Raw genomic sequence first — 20,277 nt, 5'->3', positions numbered from 1 at the left:
AAATGTTAGAGCCCTGTATTATATTTAAAGAAATTAAGTAATGAAGAATCTGCATAAATGTATTATGTTTCTCACATTGTGTCAAAACAACGGTACCTAGAGCCATCAGATTTTGAATAACATGCGTCTCTACCCGAATATGGGCATCTGGAAGCCCAAATTTGGAGTTTGTTTTATTATCTATATCATATTTTATAAAGAATTTATGAGTTTTTGATTAAGAAACTGAACGATTTCAAAGCTAGCTATGGCAATACTGTACAGAAAGAAAGCATTTTTATCTCCAGCGTGCGAGACTGTGTTTCAGAAATTCTAAAAACATGCTCTTTTTAAAGTAGTTTAAACAAGTTATTTTATGATAATGCTATTGAATTTAATTTCATGGTTTAAGTGCGAAGACCATGATATTTAATAAATAAAGGTAACATACAAAACATTAAAAAAAAAGCTGCTTTGGGCATAATATAAAATCTGAAAGCTTTCAGATTAAAAAAATTTTTTATTTATTTATTTTATCATTATTATTTTTATTATTACTTGCTAAAATAATCGGGATTAGAAGCTTATGTAAAACTTTAAATTTATTCAGTGTCTAAAATAAGCTAAATTTTAAATTAAAGAATTGTTTGATTAATTTTAATGGTTTTTATCAAATAACCTTAATATTATTGTCATAAATTACTCATTGCATCTCTGATTTAAAATATCAATCTCTTTTTAATTTAACAGAAAATTCTTATGTGTCTGCAGTATGCTAGTACTGTATTTAGATGCATCTAATATTCAAGCTATGCAATATCTGAAAACTGTATTGAAATGCAAATAATTCTAAAAATTATATATAATACCAGCAAAGTATGAAATGCTAGCATTCTATAGAATACCTAGGCATTATATATAATGTCGGACTTTTTTAGGCAAAGTATTGAATATGAGAATTGCGTACTTTGCCTAGGCATTGCATTATAATACTTATGCATTCTATAGAATGACAAATGTTATTTAGGCAAATTATAAAAAAGGTCTTGATAAGGCTATTATATAAATGGCATGCATTTCTCAAAAATACAAATGTTATTCTAAAAAAATAATGATAGTGCCATAGATAAAATTTATTCAAAATGAGTAAAGAAAAAGGAAAGTTGTACAAAACAAAATTTATACCATCTTATTAAGGGAAACAAAATTTTCATATAAAGAATAGTAAGAAATTAACGTACTTGTTGCAACATGGTAGGCTTGAATGACATTTTGAATTACATTTCATTGCATTTTTCATGCAAAAACATTTCATGTTTTGGCACTTTGTTTTACACATACATCTGACGAATCCTAGGCCACTTCCACCGGACTTAGCAATTGCAACTGACCGGAGAGGAATTTTGGGGTCAGGAACATGTTCAATTGTTCAGTTCTTAGGACAATTGTTAGTTCTTAGGATGCAAGTTCTTAGGACATAAAGTGAATTGTGATCTCGCATATACTTGTTTTCAAATTCCTTGAGAAATTTAAGTCGGTAAAAACCATCCTCTTTCACACTCATAACAAATGCTAATATATTGTGTGAATCGCCTTGTCGAATGTCAGGAATAGAAACTCACGCAGTAGTTCCCAATATAACGGGGAATTTTTTTTTCAAATTCATTTTCATTTTTTTGTCTTGTTCCAGATTGATTTTAGAATTTATTTTACCTTCAATAGCATTTTAAGTTTTGAAGCAAAGGATGCACAAAATATCCATTTCATGATCTTCTACTAGCATGGCCACAGAAAGTATGAATTTTTTATGACACTTTTTGCATGTAAGTGCATCACTCAATTCCTTTAAAAACACACAACAGGTATAAGAAATGGAAATATCTTTGGCAAGCATGTCTTCATCATGTTGGTTTAGTGCACTACTGACTATAATCTCATCCATGTTTTTTAAACAGGCTGTTTTTCTTGCATAATCTGGTTAGTTTCACCTTTTTCCATTGTTTGGACGCTTTTTATTACTTTTTCTAGCTGCTGTTCTGTATTTATATATACAAATCTTAGATGTATTTCATACTTTGCCAGTTTTTCCATTTTGCATTCTATAGAATGCCTAGGAAACGTGTGAAATACAAAACATTTCATACATTGCCGCCTAGTTTTAGGCATTATATAGAATGCCTAGGCATGCTATAGAGTACTGGATTTCACACTTTGCTGGTAATATATATATAAAAAATATATCTGAGGATATTAGAGTAAAAAAACAGTTTTTTTATAAAAGTATGCAGAATGCTCATTCAAACAAAATGATGTTTGAAGGTGTAGACCCTCAAAAAAATAACATTAATATCAAAAAATAATATAAAATATTTTCACAGAAGTATTTTTGGTAACTAATTAACCAATCTGTATTCATTATTTTCATTAGTCCAGTTAGAAGCAGTTTGTGCATTTGAGCATTATTAGCCTTCAATGCTTATCTCTTTGATAAGGACATATACAGAATATGTGAAGTTATCTCTCCACAATTTAGTGCACAAAGTCTCTGCTTCCAACCCCTACATGCTATATACACGGTGCAGAGTTTGAAAAAATACTTTAGATGTTATGGGATGTCTATCTTAACACTCTTTTTGGGAAATGATGGATCACTTGGTTTATTGATCTGTAGCAGTTTCAGCACTAGCTTGTCTTTGTTTGTTGCCAATCAGTGACTAAGTAACTAAATCTTCAGAATGCTAGTAATTCTTCCAAGCTTTATTCCGAGTGGTGATTAGGGTGGCTGCACAAGTTTTTTGTGGTTTTTCCCACGTGTGCTGTAAACAGGCCATAGTTCATTTTAAATTTTCAGTTAAGTTATTGCTTCTCATAAGTAGTTAGATGTTGTCTGTTTGCCATCAACCTTCAGTGATCATAAAGGAGCTCAGCTTGCATTCCAGTTACACACTGTAGTGGCACAAATGAATAAACTTCACATTGCAAATTTATGATTGACAGATAACGTGCATATTTGGTAAGAAAAATTGCTTACTCTCATAACTGCCAAAGGATTAATCAAATTATACAGTCTAATTATTTAAATCTTCAGGACACATAATCTATAGTTAGAAACTTCTGATTTGCAAGACTGCAGAAAGATTTGCATTCAACCATGTCTGACTTTGCACTGTTAGGAATTGAGCACTCTCTAGTACTAGTTGGCAAGTGTTATCTCTAAGTCATTACTAATACTTTTTTTTTTTTTTTTTTTTTAGATTTCTTTCTTTACTCTTACCACAAAATAGTTACCTACTCTAGGCTTTGCAACAGCATAAGTTGATATAACCCAAACTGCTTTCAGTGTTTAGCATGACTCATAGCGAGAGCAAATTTGGTGAAAATAGTACAGTCAAAAGTCGTTAATTCGGACACCCATAATTCGGAATGATCTATAATCCGGACATCAAAACTAAAAACTTTCTGCGCATGCGCCGCGTTGACACATGCGCAGAGGCGTTCACGCGTGCGCGTAAGACCTTTTACGACTGCGCATATGAGTGTGCGCAAGTGCAGAATACGTTTTCGCGCGTGCATTTTATGTATAATGGACGTATAAGCTAAATAATTATCTATTTCAGTTAATGTTGATGATTGCGTTGTTCCTTAATTTTCGAATTGCATCCGGCTTATTATTTTTTGCAGACTGTAAGAGCAATTTTATAAAAGTAAGCTTAAACTTTCGATTATATCAAATAGAATGTCCGATATATATTTGTTAATACGTAAAGGATCTAAAGCGAAAGTATGTTTTGAAATCCGAAATCTGTTTATCAATTTCACGCTGCTCGGCGGCGGGCGCGTAATGAATTGGAAGTTGATTTGTCAGCACTATCCTTATCTTCAGCGCAGATGTTTTTATTTTATTTGGCTTATAATTCCTTACCAAATGTAGTATTTCATCTCGATATGCTTCGTCTTTGATATGATTTAAAACAAGTTCCTCGTCATTATAATTCGCTTCCGATAGCGAAGAAAAGTGACAGAGGTTATTGAAAACAAAAAAATTTCGATTGACAAATTAGTCGGTATTCTTGACACAGCAATTATAGGACTTGAACGGCGGAACTTTGTAACTGAACAAGAAATTATGTCTGTTTAATAGAATTAAAGAGAAAGTATTATCACATGAAACGAAGCAAAACTTAAACAACTTACATTGAAAGAAATGTTTAATAAAGTAAACAAATAAATATTAAGCTTTTTCTTTTTGCAAATTTTGATACCCTTTAGATCATAATTGTTCTTTATTTCATAAATTACGGTTTCATATTTTTAATTTTATAATTTCTGCATGCCATCTTACGAGATTTAAACTGATGATCTATAATCCGGAAAAATCGATAATCCGGAATCGCCGAAGTCCCGACGAGTCCGGATTAACGACTTTTGACTGTATTATGCTAAGTAAGTTATTGCACATTTTCTTCAACTTATAAAAACCTATATACTTTAAATGTATGAAGGAAATTATTACGGTATATATATATATAATCTATTTGTGTCTCCCCCCTTTCTACTATCTTTCTTTTATTTTTTAAATTTTTAATAATATCTACACCATTTATTAAACAATTTACCCCCCCCCCCACATCAGATGTGAAAAATTGCATTAACATGTATCTAATTTAGCAATTTTTATTCATAATTTCAATATATTTAATATTCATTCAGCTGTGTCTAAAAAAATTTTTTTATTCTATTTTATACAGTTCTGTGGACTGTCTTTCACACTTTTTATTTTCTTTGTTGTCTGTTTAGAAATTCGTCAAAAATATATCATAAGTATAATTTGAGAAGAATGAGTGCTGTCATGTAAAGTAAAATAAAATGTGATTTTACAGTTTCAGTTTAAATAACTTTTTCATGTTATTGTGACTAGTTTCAGAACTGTAAATTTTCAGAGCATTAGAATATAATTTTATAATGAAATTATTTGAACTATTTATGAATTGTAAGAAGATTTTGCAAAGCATACCTTTGTAAGCTAACAGTGATCAGCTGATTTTGAGATGTATAAAAATTTTGCCTATGAAAGAAATAGGAGTCTTCTTATTAGTATTCTTCATGTAAAGCTGAGTTTGTATGATCATTGCCTTTTTTTTTTTTAAGTAACTGTAATAAACAGAACTTTATTGATGCTTTTGTTTAATAATTTCTTTCTCAAACATTTCTGGTTAAGTATTGTAGATTCTACCAGTAGTGTGTATGTAGATATATACACATACATACATATATATACGCATGCATTTTTAACATAAAGTGTATATATATATATACATTTTTAACATAAAATGTATTTAATTAATGTAAAGTTTTATTTTCCGTTTCATCATACTAAGGAAAAAAAATAGTATTGTTAAGTATTTGAAGCAAATATTTAGTATTTCCACAGCATAATGTATGAGAAATCAGGAGAGAAAAATTAAAATTTATCAAAATTTATGATGAATGGTTAAAATAAACTTAATTAAAATATTTAAAAAAGTGTTTGATTTTTTTTTAATTTTAGGGTATTGCATATGAATATGAAATTTTCACTCTGTTTTACAGTTTCCAAATTCAGTTTTAGCATTTAGGAATTACCATTTTCATATTATGATAATGGTTGTAAGTACAGTACAAAGTCCTTAATCCAGACTCGTCGGGACTTCGGCGATTCCGGATTAGGGGTTTTTCCGGATTATAGATCACCAGTTTAAATCTGATAAGATGGCTTGCAGAAATTATACAATTAAAAATATCCCGTAATTTATGAAATAAAGAGCAATTATGATCTAAAGAGTATCAAAATTTGCAAAAAAAAAAAAAAAATAATAATATTTGTTTACTTTAGTAAAAATTTCTATTAATGTAAGTTGTTTAAGTTGCTTTGTTTTTTTGTGCTAATACTTTCTCTTTAATTCTATAAACAGACATAATTTCTTGTTCAGTAGATAAAGTTGTACAACATTGTCAATGATAAGATAAAGCATAATAGTATTTAATGAAACTCCTGAGTAACCAGGGATGACATCCTTGGTTAAAATGCAGCAGCAATTAAAAAAGGCACTCAAAGAGAAATAACCCATATTATACTTAAATTTTATTTTTATTATCATTTAACTTTTGATTTTAAGCAGTTTAATTTGGAGAATAAGTTTATTTGGTTAAATTAGCAATCAAAACAAGAACACCACTAACCCTTAAACAGAAGAAGTAATGTTTCTGTTTATATTATTCTCATGTTTTTACATGAGTCAGTGGAAAAGAAGATTAATGTCTATCTACACTTAGTTATTTTTTTACAATCTAACAATTTTTTTTAATGGATGCTTTAACATGTATTATTATGATTACATACTGTTGGGGATAAAATTAATTCCTAAATATAGCGACATCATGTGTCCTCAGTGTTATTCAATACAGTTTCTTTTCCTTTCTGTATTTCCCCCAAAAATTTTGCATTATTCTGAGGGTCTGTGATAGAAATTTTTTCATCATTATATATTTAACAAAGAAACTTGATTTTGATGAGTCTTAATTAATCAGCAACCCAATCAGTCTATCCCAACTGTAATATTATTGCTTTTGCATTATTAAGTAAACTCATCAAGTGTGATTTGTTGTTTGGATGTAGATGTATGCGTTTTTTCTTGTGTAGTCATTAAATAAGAACTCAAAATACATAATAAGTATTTTAGATACTAGTTATATTTAACATTTTTAACTGCATTACCAGTATTTATAGAGTTAAATCTTTTGAAATGTTATTACAAAGTCTTTGCTTCTGTTTTTTATGTAATTTTCAATTTCAAATTATAGAAACTTTAAATGGTAGTTTAAGAACAAAAAGTGGTTGTTACATGTTTTAGTACTTAATGTCTTTATTCCAGATTGGAAGCTTCAGCAGGTGCCAACTAAAATGGAGTAATTGTTGCAGTCACTAAATGATCATAGGTACATTATCATATTTTTATTTTCAGTGCCAACAATTTTTTTTTTTTTTTTTCTTGAGTACTGTTGAGGCTCACAGTTAGTTACATCAAACTGATTAGATTTTTTTAAAATTCAGTATGTTCTGTGATTTATTTATTATTTGTTTTAATATAATGTTCCACATACGAGACTGTAGTTTTTGCAAAAGATATAATAGTTACCATATTTATTTCTGTGCATTATTAATAGGAATTATGGATTTTGCCTAATGTAATCAATAACTATCATATTTCTATCATATCTGATAGATATTATCTTGCTGTTATCTACAATATAAATTCAAAGCAGTTGCTGAGATAATAAATTATGTAACTTCATTTTCACTATTCAGCAAATCTCTGTGATCTGCGCTTAAAGTAACAGATTGAAACATATCATCAAAAAGAACACTCAATACTAAAAGTATAGTTGCAATTAGAAAAATAAATATCTTTTTGTGGCATCTACTCTAGGTCTCAATTTGGAATAAGATGTAATAACCTAGTGAGTAACTTCCTGTTGTAAATCTTTCAGGTTTTGTTTCTAGATCTAATAATGTCATTCCATTTAGAATGATGATTAGCAGAAATAACTGTATGCTGATGGGATCAGTTTAAATGAATGATTTATAAATTAAAGCAAAGAACATATGTTAACATACATATTTAGAATTTTTTTCAGATAGTTATGTATAAATTGATGCTCCCCCCCTTTAAACTCCCAAAGAAGTATCAGTAAAATGTAGATTATTTTGTTTTATAACTATTTATTTATTAAATGCCAGGCCATTGGCCATCAGGTCATTAAGTAATGAGCTCTCCAATATTTCTTTGCAATACAGTCCAAACTCTTAAGGGCAGAGCACATGTCCAGATGAGCAGCGTCCAAAATCACACAAAGCACATAAAGGTGAGGCAGTCAGATTAAAACGAAACAAATGAACACCAAAGCAGTCATGTCCAGTCAATGATCTAAACTCAGCCTAATAGCAAGAGGAGAGTCCGAGACACAGTGGGCTTTTAACCACTTGCACTAAAAAGATGTACCGCGCACGTCGAGATGCTTTTGTCTCAAACCGCAAGCGACGTGAACACCATGTCAATAGGCATTTATCGCAAAAATGAAAATAACGTGCCACACATGTCGCCTAACAATGAGATTGTTTATTTCTCGAGTTACAGCTTTGGATTGCACTCGCAGTCACGGAGCGGTATAAATGAGACACTTTACCGCTTGTTATATTGTAGCGCATGGCACCGCAACTGTGAAGTTTAATCGTAGCGCAAGTGGGTAATAGCACCCTCCATGACTTATTTTCAGTAGCACTAACAGCAGCATTACGAAAGGATTTTTTTTATAAATCCAATGAATTTTAAGTTTAACAGAGTAAAGAGATAGGTCTCTATTAGACTTTTCAAGAATATCCGTACCCCCCCCTTTTTTTTTTTGTTGTTGTTGTTGTTGTTTTATAACTACATAAGTAGTAATTTCACATGTGAATTTTTTTATGAAAAAAATATTTTCTCATAATTTATATTTCATATTGAATTGGTTTTAAATAATTAAATGGTTCTTATATTTATAACTCTATTAAAATTTTTATTATTTTTTGTTATTTGGCTTATAGCTATGATTCATTACCAAATGATGTGTTTTACTCACTTGAGGTATGTTCTTGATCTAAGAAATTTATGTGTAAGTACTTCATGTGTTTGTAAAATATTATTTGATTAAATTACTTTGTTTATATTAATTGACCACTCAGTTTGCCGGTATTTTATTTTTGAAGTAATTATCTTTTCCATTCATGTCTTAAATGCTTGAGTCAACCTTGATTGTAGTCATATAACTTCAAAATTTGTATTTTCAGGTTTCATTTCGGATAAGAAAGACAGTGGCACCATATATTCTTTTACAATGCATAAATATACATGCAAATATTGCCCATATGCAACGCAAGATGGAAGTAATTACAAGAGACATATGCGTTTGCATACAGGAGAATGTCCATTTATTTGCAAAATTTATAATAAGAGTTTCATTCAGAAGCGCCATCTTATTTCTCATTCCTTGGCTCACCATTAATTTTTTGTTGATTAATTAACCCTTGAAAATGTGAAGAAATGATGTGTACTGGCCAGAAAATGTTATTTTAAAAAATACTTTTTAAAATATCTGATCTTAAGGTATATTTTGGGTGTAAGTGTATCAAGCCACTTTAATGTAGAAACTAAAAAATGCCAATTAATTTGCATTAGTTAATAAAAACCCAGCTGCTTGGTTCAGTTGCTGCATCTCAAAACTGGGTCCAAATGTAAAATGTATTATTTATTTTCATTTCTACTTCAATTAATTATTCATTTTTGTAATAACATATATAATTTATTTGTTCTAAAAGTATGTTCTAAAATGACAAAAGGAATGCAGTAAATTTTAACCCTCTGACCAGCCAGGGTTTTTGCTAAGAAAGCAAAAATTTCCCAAAACTACAATGAGAAAAAATTATTTTCTTGATTTTAATGTAAAAATTCTCCTGGTATTTTATATCTGGATTGGTGTACTTTTAATATATTGCCTTAGTTTCTTTGACATATTTTTAATATGCACATATATATACGTTCTTAGATATATCACAAAAAATATTTTAGGCCGTATATATACAGCCTTGCTGGTTAGAGGGTTAATGAATGTAAGTTGTTGCTATGATCTGAAAAGATCAAAGATTGGTATATATTAAATCAGTGTGTTTTTTCTCAGCTTTTTTTACAGATGTAATAGTTTTTTCATAAATAACACTTTTCAGTGCATTATGAATATCTTTGACTTTTCTTGACTGAACACTTTTATATGAATTTGTTTTATAATAGCTTAGTATTGTGTAGCTTTTATCAAATTTTTATTATATTTAATATGTGACTTTAATATTGACTATAAGTTTCATGGTAAATAATAAAATACAAACTGTGTTTTTTAGGTATCTTATTAACACAGTAATTATAGATGTAACTATGTGTAAATTGATAATTATGTTCTTACTGCAATAATAAAGTGAATTTTTGGGGGGGGGATTATTATTCATAGGTACACATGTGTTATCTTTCATGTTAGTGGTTCTTTAAACCATAAGTTTTATGTATCCATACTGTTTGAATTCATATCTTTGTTGCATTAAAATATGTATGCATATAAAATGTTACTAAATATAAAAATTAATTTTCCTGCCAAATTTAAAGCAAGTGTAAAATTAAAATTTCAGTTTGTCCTCAGTACTTATATTTTAGGTAACTTTAATACTATTTTGTTTAATAGTTTAGCTTTTGCAATGCACGAAAATAAAAAGATGCATTAGTTTCTAATTTTAAGTACAAAAATTGCATTTTATTATTTACATGTACACTTTTAAAGTTCATGTAAAGTCATTTATTATGCCCCTTTTATAAAAAATATTCCTTTCATTGGGGAAGTATACGTGTTGCAAAATTGTACCATATTGTAACTTTATATATTTTTTTAAATTTTAGTTTCAAATATTATACTTAAGTTATGGTACTGTTGTTGATTATGTCCTTTGCAAAACAAATAAGTCTCTTTTGTTATATTTTTGTGTTGATTGAAATGTAACATGTTCTCTTTTACTTTTTCAGTTTGAATTTCTTAATCAAGTGAATATTATTTATAGAATTTTTAACTTCTACTTACAGGCTATTTCTATGGTGAAGAAAGCAATGAAACCAATATGTATTCCTTACAAATGCGTTTATTTGCTTGCAAATATTGCTCTTACACAACATCTAATAATAGCAATTATAAGAGACATACACGTGTGCATACAGGAGAACGTCCGTTTAGTTGCAGAGTATGTAATAAGAGATTCACCCAGAAACATCATCTTATTCCACATTCTTTACTTCACAGATAAGTAATTTTCTCTTCCAAAGTAAATTCTGAAGTGATATTAAAAAGGATTAGTTTCTTATGTATAGTATATGACTCTTCTAAGTAATATTATAGAGGAAAGAAGTTTATATTATAACTTTTTAATCATGTAACATGCGATTGACAAGTTTTATGAAGGCTACATGTAAAATCTGAATCATCTAAAATCTTGTTCTTGACATATTATACATGTATTTGTTAATGTATTGTTTTACTTTTAAAACTTTATTATATATATATGTATACACACACACACACACACACGTGTGTGTATGTATACAGTACAAAGTCTGAAATCTAGACATCCATTATCCAGAATGAGTGAAAATCCGGACCTCAAACCCACCAACAACTTTTTTCTCGTAGGTTTTACGCATGTGCATTTGATCCCCACACACACACACACACAAGCGCAGAATAAAACATCTGGAGAGTCCCGATTCTTAATTGCACTTCAACACTAAATAAAATACCTTGTTATTCAATCATTTTAGCATAAATTTGATCAGTAATTTGGCTCCGTTCTGTGTATCTGCTTTTGGCACACATCTCAAACTGAAACATTCCACATAGATGCATCGTTGATCTGACACCAACCTGGCGAATCATCATTTATTATACTTTCTTTTCATCACCGCATGTTTATCAAAACATGACAACTTGAGTAATGACTCATGTAATGATGCCTAAATAATTTTTTTTGTTAGTAATTGAATAATAAAGGAGTATGTTGACATTATGCTTAGTGATGATTTAAGTTAAGTGGGCCAAAAAATGTTGATGAAAAATTTACCAAAAATTTACTTTTGCATGCTAAAAGTCTATTTTGTTGATGATACTCATAGACCCAAAGATTACATTTAGGACTATTTGAATTAAGAATAACTGATTTGTTATTCACGTAAACCCAGAACCAGTGCAGGGATCGTATGGCTGCACCGAGTCAGAGAATTTTAGGATGCACAGAGACTACATCAAGCGGTAAGATATCTAGCGCTGGCCCTAAATAAGGCTTAAGTATATGTGGGAATTTATTTATTCAGAACTATGGCAAGAAATAGACATAAGTATAATAAATAACTAAACTAACACAATTCAGGCTTAATTGTCTTAATGTGCAATGAAGCAAAATAAAATTTAATGGAACAACTTGTCGTTAGTCGCCAAGCTCATGATGCATAACCAAATATGTATAGTTGAAGGAGCTAAATTTGATGATGATAGCTGATTATTTTAAAGGCTTTCGGATATCACAAAACAAAGGTGAAATTTTCCAATTAACGGATTTTGTAAAGAAATGTGGAGAAGCGGTAATAAATGAAGATGATATAAAAGAAGTTTTTCATTGTGATGGCAATGCTTCTTGAACATCAGTCAATTAATAAATGGCAAAATCTGCAGTGTGGTTCTCAAGATCCAGAAAATACTGTTACCGATTGTGAAGAAGTGACAGAGAAGTTACTGAAAACGAAAAAATTTCGATTGACAAGTTAGTCCAAATTCTCGACATAGCAGTTACAGGACTTCAACAATGTAACTAAACAAGAGATTATGTCTGTCTACAGAATTAAAGTGAAAGTATTAGCACAAAAAACAAAGCAAATTAAAAAACTTACATTGAAAGAAATGTTTAATAAGGTAAACAAATAAATATTAAGCTTTTTTTCGTTTTTGTTTCGTTTTGTAAATTTTGATACCCTTTAGATCATAAATACTTCATTATTTCATAAATCATGACCCCTTATTTTTAATTTTATAATTTCTGTATGCCATCTTACTAGATTTAAACTGATGATCTAATATCCGGAAAAATGCCAAATCCAGAATCGCCGAAGTCCCGACAAGTCCGGATTTCGGACTTTGTACTGTATATGTGTATTTATGCATAATATTGTATGGTAAGAAGCTGACGTATAGAGCTCTCCCCAATTAAAATGCAGTCATGGCTATTTCAAATCTTCTTTATTTGTACTATGAAAATGTAAACAAGTAACATCTGATGAATTGGAACACCTGTTGCTTAAAATTCTAAGATATAAATTTTACATCATTCTACAATATAACTAGTGAATGTACAGATTGCATGTTCACTGAAGGCAGAAGCAAAAATGTGAGAATAAAATGTTAGAAAAAGCAGATTTAAGTTTGATAGTTACTGTTTGAAAGGTTCTTAATTTTGCTTACTGAAGGATATTAGTACTGAATGCTAGTGAGTTCAGCCTGTATAAGATTGGTTGAAAGTTTAGTCCTTCTATAAATATAACCACGCCTTTTCAGATATTTCTCATTTTCAGACCGGAAAAGAATGATTTATTTTATTTTGATGAACATCTCTAAGTTAATACATCAAACACAGAAGTTAACTGACATTTGCTAGCACCTGGAATAGTTTTAAGCAAACATACTCGTGAACCATATAAATATTTAAAGAAGTTTAATTCTGAATAGCTATAATTTTTTACATGTAGGTTATTTTTGCAAGCAAAGCCTGTTTGTAATAAATTTAACAACACAGAATGAGCATCCACACAACTATTTTATTGCAGAAGTACTTCTCAATTCATTGAGATACATTTAACCCAGAGTTTCGTATCTGATGTTGTGTGAGAACTGGCTTTTGTGAAAAAATTTTGCTTTCTGAAGTTATGTTCATTTTTAGACCAAAAGGGCTATTAGTCTCGAAACACGATTTTGGATTGTTTCACTTTCATTCAAGTCTATTGCCATATGACAAAACGTAAATAATATTTCATATTTAATCTGTCTGCTGTTGATGAACAAACTAAACTATTTAAAATCAATAGATACAGCTCTATTTTTTTTTATTTTAAATTGTATTCAGTTGAATAAAAATACATTTAATTTTTGATGTAGCTAATTGAAAACATTAATTATTTTTACGGAATTACATTATGTATTTCTTGACTTCAAATATGTGGAAGATATATAACATTCCCATGCTATTCTTAATGTATATTCATCTAATATCCTATAAGTGTTTTGCTGTTTTACATGAGCCATATGTATTGATTATCTCTGCCCACATATTTTATCAGTCAAATTATGCACGTCCCATAGATAACTATAGGCAGTTTTTTTTTTTTTTTTTTTTTTTAAAGATTAAACTGGTCTGTCATCTGGTTAAATGTAATGAACATTTAGGAAATGCCAGGCATGATTTTTACTTGAAACATAGTTTTCTCTTTGAGTTTTTCACTTGAAACACTGTCTTTATAGTGCAGCAGCACATTTTTTAAAATCATAACAGTTTATAGTAAAAAGCAGCAAAACATGTAATTAAAGTAAATGTTAAAATGTTCAAAGACGGCAATTTAAAAAATTCACAGCTTAAAATCTAGATGCTTTTCAAGCTGACTAAGGGAAAAGAGAATCATCATCATCATCAAGTTTTATCAAGTTTTAAAAAGCAAATTTATTTTATTTCTGGATGTAAGGCAGGCATATTAATATGTTAATAGTACATGTTAATATTTTCATCTTTATGGCATAAGCCCCATGAAACATTGTGACTTGATATTCCTTGATTTTTATTTCTATTTATCATAGTTAATTTTTAATCCAAAAGCAAATATTTTTCATCCTTAATTTCTGTTGATCATTGCTATTTTTTGATAGTTTTCTGTTATGCATTTGATATGCATTTGGATGGGATTTTTAATCATAAACACAGAATTAAATTTCACAGGTGCCAAAAGGCATGGAAACGGAAAAGTACCTAATTTTGTTTTTATAAATAAAGTAATATGGATTTTACGATTTGGCGATTGCCAAATGAAAAAAAGCAGCCATTGGATGCTTAATGACTGAAGTATCATTCATTAAAATAAATAAATAAAGTCTACTTGAATAATTGTTAGACAAAAAAAATTTAACTCTCTTTGACACCTAACTAGTGCTGTCTACTACAGTTATGATGGATTATGCTACATTTAATTTTTTTCTTTTAGCTTATATATATATATATATATATATATATATATATGTAAGATAAAATTATATGAATCAGAATAACTAAAAACATTAATTCTTCCTCTTTATTCTAAAATCATAATAACTTCTCTGCATTGCGTCATTTCTAGATCACTCTATGGCCCGCGCAACTCTGATGACGTAATAATTAAGAACTGAAACTGACCTTGTAAACCAAAACTTTTCTCTTCACGTACTTCCATCTTTCATAACTACGCACTTCCATCTTTCATAACTACGCACTTCAGCTTTTGCCCTCTACCCTGCTAAGATGTAATTTCGCTGGCTTGCTTTCTATCTTAACATTATGTAAAAATGTAAATCTTGTGTGAAAAGGCACGACTAGTGCCAAGTGATTGTGGCCACAAATATCAATGGGAAATAAAAATGGAATTAAAACTGCCTCGACTGCCAAGTTCTTTAAATACTACGCAATAAAAATTCTTCAATATGGGTCTAATCACGCATCTACAGTGTTCCGTCATTTCCTTTGCTTTTATTATGACATATATATATATATATATATATATATATATATACAAGGGCAATCCCATAAAAAAGGTCTCCTATTTTTTGGGGACGTAGAGAAAGTTTTAATATGGTTGTTGGCAACACTGTTGTGAGTGTTGCCTTCTCCGCTACCACATAAGCACGCAGGCGCTTCGCTCGGATGCTCAGTCTTGGCTTGGCAGCCATTCGAAATGGAGCTCCCGATAAACATTACCGCGAAGTGCACGCAGTTATTCGATTTTGAACACAAAAGGCGTTAAACCGGTTGAAATTCACCGCCTATTGACGGAAGTGTATGGACAGTCGTGCATGGATGTCAAAAACATTCGCAAGTGGTGTAGGGAGTTTACAGCCGGTCGTACTGAAATTCATGACGAAGAAAGGAGCGGGAGGCCGTCAATTGCCGACGAGACAATCGCGAAAGTTGAGTAACTCAACTTTTACGACTGTTGAGTTCGTATTCGTTGAGTTTTGCGATTGTTGAGTTCGTAAAATGCATAAAGATCGGAGGATCATCTGGATGCTCCTGAAGCTCCTCAACACTTCCTGAAGGGTATGGTGGCAAGCTGGTATGACATGGGCATTGTAAAACTGCCACAGTGTCTACAAAAATGCATCGACCGAAATGGCGATTATGTTGAAAAATAAAGCATTCTTCAATCTTTAAAGGGATGTAGCAATTATAGGAAATAAACGGTTCTTTGTATATCTAAAAATATAGGAGACCTTGTTTTTGGGATTGCCCTCGTATATTGGATGCAGTAAATTAATTTTTTGTGGTGTTAGTTATTCTGTTCTTGTATTTGCTCTTGGTGGCTATAAACACACTTGTGTGTATTTGGTCTAGACTTGGCTAGCAGAAAAGTACCCATTCATTAAAAATTTCAAATGATTTTCTTCAAAAATTGCATTTAAATATATTGCTGTGTTAGGACACGATGGGGAAGTATCCAAATGAATAAAAAAAGTCTTTAAGCACTATTATAAATTAAAGTTACAGCTTGCAGATTGCTTCCTGACAGGAAATAAAACACTATTGTCTAAAATTTTCACTTTGATTTAGTATTTTCTTTGCCAATTATAAATGAATTTTAATCAGATTTTTTTTTATTCATCCTATTGTGAAATAGATTAGACTTTTATTTTCCAGTTCTGCTGCAGCTTAGCAATTTTAATTGTCTGTTATGCTTTATGGAAAAATGTATACATTTTAGAAAGTCTTGTTTTAAAGTGAATTATCTTTTTGCTTGTATTTCTGAAAAGACTGAAAATCTTCTTGTTACATATCAATTATAAAATAAATTTTATGATCATTAGTTGTTGTTATTCTTTAAATGTGCATGGTTTAATGCTACTTTTTGAATGAATAGTAACCACATATAATCACATAATAATCATAAAATTACGATATATATTTTATAAAATATAGCTTTTATTTTATTAGTTTTACCATCTCCTTAATCAGTTAAAATTTTTAAATACTCTTGGTTTCACTATTCCCTAAGGTGGGAACTTAAAATTCATTATGAGGTTTGTTTGTTAACATCTAAGAGTTACATTTGTGATTTAAATTATTACTGCAGCTAATAAAAAAAATCTCCTCTTTGCTATTAGAAATGTATAGATTTTTTATATATATTTTTTTTGGGGGGGGGCTAATTTTAATTTTTTTCTATCCTCTATGTATATGTTTACAGTCAAAAGTCTTTAATCCGGACTCGTCGGAACTTCGGCGATTCCGGATTATAGATCATCAATTTAAATCTGGTAAGATAGCATGCAGAAATTATAAAATTAAAAATATGAAACTGTAATTTATGAAATAAAGAGCAATTATGATCTAAAGGGTATCAAAATTTACAAAAAAAAAAAAAAAAAAAGGAAGAAGTTAAATCTGATTTAAAAAGGATTGATGGAGGAATTCACATATCTTTCAAAAAAGATGTTCTAGAATAGAAATTCTTAAAACAGTTTTTTTTTACAGTTAAATAAACTTTTGTTTAAAATGTTTTGATCTTTGTTTTATTTTAAATTCTTTTCCATAAAGCTGAATAAATTCATTAATATGTTTTAAGGCAATATGTAATAGCAAGATTTAAATAAATTTGTATTTCAAAAAATAACAGATTTTTTATTTGTATTTCAAAATTTGTATTTCAAAAAATAACAGATTTTTTATTGTATTTTCTAATTCTCTTCTGTTATTGCAATTATTCCATTAAAATTATACTTAAAATGGACATTGTGAATGAAAATTTTTAGCTCCTGTGAGTACTTTTATTTTGCATTTGTGAAATATTCTAAAGTGCTGTTTACCTTTGTTAAGCTGATCCTCACAATATTTCTGCACATGAATAGAAAACTTAATAAAGTTGCACTAAAAGGTAGATAGTATTGCCAAAATGTATCAGTTGATTTATCGTTTTGGTAAGATCTTGCTGCTGTCCCTTGTTTTCTAAATACTACACATAAATAAGCAAAAAGCACAAAAAGTGTCAAACATTTCCAGTTAAATAATAATTATAAAATTTCATTATTTACTTGGGAAAAAAAAATGTTAGTAACATTTTCCTTTTTCCTTTAAAAGGGGAATCAAGCTTTTCTAGCATACTTCAAACAATAAGTGTACCTGCACATGAATAGAAAACTTAATAAAGTTGCAATAAAAGGTAGATAGTATTGCCAAAATGTATCAGTTGATTTATCGTTTTGGTAAGATCTTGCTGCTGTCCCTTGTTTTCTAAATACTACACATAAATAAGCAAAAAGCACAAAAAAGTGTCAAACATTTCCAGTTAAATAATAATTATAAAATTTCATTATTTACTTGGGAGGAAAAATGTTAGTAACTTTTTCCTTTAAAAGAGGAATCAAGCTTTTCTAGCATACTTCAAACAATAAGTGTACCTGCACATGAATAGAAAACTTAATAAAGTTGCAATAAAAGGTAGATAGTATTGCCAAAATGTATCAGTTGATTTATCGTTTTGGTAAGATCTTGCTGCTGTCCCTTGTTTTCTAAATACTACACATAAATAAGCAAAAAGCACAAAAAAATGTCAAACATTTCCAGTTAAATAATAATTATAAAATTTCATTATTTACTTGGGAGGAAAAATGTTAGTAACATTTTCCTTTTTCCTTTAAAAGGGGAATCAAGCTTTTCTAGCATACTTCAAACAATAAGTGTACCTGCACATGAATAGAAAACTTAATAAAGTTGCAATAAAAGGTAGATAGTATTGCCAAAATGTATCAGTTGATTTATCGTTTTGGTAAGATCTTGCTGCTGTCCCTTGTTTTCTAAATACTACACATAAATAAGCAAAAAGCACAAAAAAGTGTCAAACATTTCCAGTTAAATAATAATTATAAAATTTCATTATTTACTTGGGAGGAAAAATGTTAGTAACATTTTCCTTTTTCCTTTAAAAGGGGAATCAAGCTTTTCTAGCATACTTCAAACAATAAGTGTACCATTGATGGCTGGACTGTATCCAAAATCTTTTCCCTTATATTCAGAATAAGCCATTTTTTAGTATCACGTTTATTATATGTGACCTGATAGTTTTATTATTTATAAAACATTCTTAGTTATTGAAAACTTCTTACCACTCAATTATGTTATACTTTGAGTAATCATATGGCATAAATATAGCAATTTCCTTAATTCACAGGCTGTATTGTTACAGGCAAATAATTTTATCAAGTACTTTGATTCTCTGTTTTTAATGGTCAGTAATGTGTTGTGTAACAATTTATGCAGAGTGAATTATGTATAGTAAATACTTTTCATTGATAATCAGTATAACAAATGTTTTAGATCAGAATGAAGTTTTTGAATTTTATGTTTATTTTATTTGTTTGTGTCCCCTTTGCTCTTGAAATGTGCATTTGTTTTATAAAGTAATTTTTTCTTATTTTATACCAGTATTTAAATCGGTTTAATGTTATTTACGTATCTTTCAAAATTTGACTTGATATTTTTATTTATTGTTTTACTTCTGAATTATATACTTTCTGATTTTGATTTTGTTTCTGTTTTAGGTTTTGTTAGGAACAAGGAAGACAGTGGATCTGTTGCATATTCTTTTAGAATGCATAAATATGCATGTACATATTGCTCATACACAACAGGAGATGGAAGTAATTATAGGAGGCATATACGTATACATACAGGAGAACGTCCATTTGTGTGTGGCATATGCAATAAGGGATTCACTCAGAAACATTGTCTTATTTCTCATACCCGAATTCACATTTCACAGACAAGTAGTGAATCTGTACAAAAGAAGAAAAAATTATGTCGTGTTTATTTACCTTAATTCTTGATAAATAATTTGTATAAAAGTGGAAGAATTTTCCACCCCCTCCATTTTTGATGTAAGAATGTTGTGAAACTGTCTTTTTATTATAAATCCAAAAATTTGGACAAAATTTTGGTCATATCATTATAAGGTGTTTGACAAATTATTTAGTGAATATACCAAATGTCATATATATTAGCTTAGTCATCTGAAATTTAGATTAATGGTATTTATTCTTCACAATGAGGATAAAAACGCTATTGATATCTCAAAACATAAATGTTTGTGGTTCACCAGCAGCAAAGCAGTAAGACCGCTGAACACTGGTTGTTGACCTTGCGTTCAACAACCATTAACTGCATAAACATTTTTATATTTTCCTTTGTGTATAATGAATATAAGCCATTTTCTCTTAAAAAGTTCTCCAGGAAGGTATCTCTCCTTTGTGTGCCATAATCAAATCTTAAAAATGATTTTCAAAATTCTACACTCAAATCCGACAGAAACAACAATTTTTAAAAGTTTAAAATTTTGTTTCATGCATTAAAACTCGTATTAAAAA

The 20,277-nt window shown here is 29.5% G+C and overlaps 2 long non-coding RNA genes across 2 annotated transcripts in view; both read left to right on the top strand.

The window, feature by feature from the left end:
- The window catches only part of LOC118199126 (uncharacterized), a 32,221-nt gene extending 22,320 nt beyond the window's left edge, over positions 1-9,901 (top strand). The window contains exons 2-4 of the long non-coding RNA XR_004759896.2: positions 6,891-6,954; positions 8,600-8,667; positions 8,843-9,901. This is a non-coding gene — a long non-coding RNA (uncharacterized LOC118199126). The remainder of the gene's footprint in view (positions 1-6,890; positions 6,955-8,599; positions 8,668-8,842) is intronic.
- A 630-nt stretch (positions 9,902-10,531) lies between these two features.
- LOC146997319 (uncharacterized) lies at positions 10,532-19,845 on the top strand. Its single transcript, XR_015041328.1, has 2 exons — positions 10,532-10,891; positions 19,456-19,845. It is a non-coding gene; the product is annotated as an uncharacterized LOC146997319 (long non-coding RNA).
- Positions 19,846-20,277: the final 432 nt, after the last annotated feature.

Source organism: Stegodyphus dumicola, chromosome 5 (genome assembly GCF_044657685.1).
Source record: "Stegodyphus dumicola isolate Sdum_Otavi_A_Nest chromosome 5, ASM4465768v1".
Taxonomy (NCBI): Eukaryota; Metazoa; Arthropoda; class Arachnida; order Araneae; family Eresidae; genus Stegodyphus; species Stegodyphus dumicola.
Note: the sequence above shows the minus strand (reverse complement) of the source record. Positions and strands in the feature narration are given on the sequence as shown.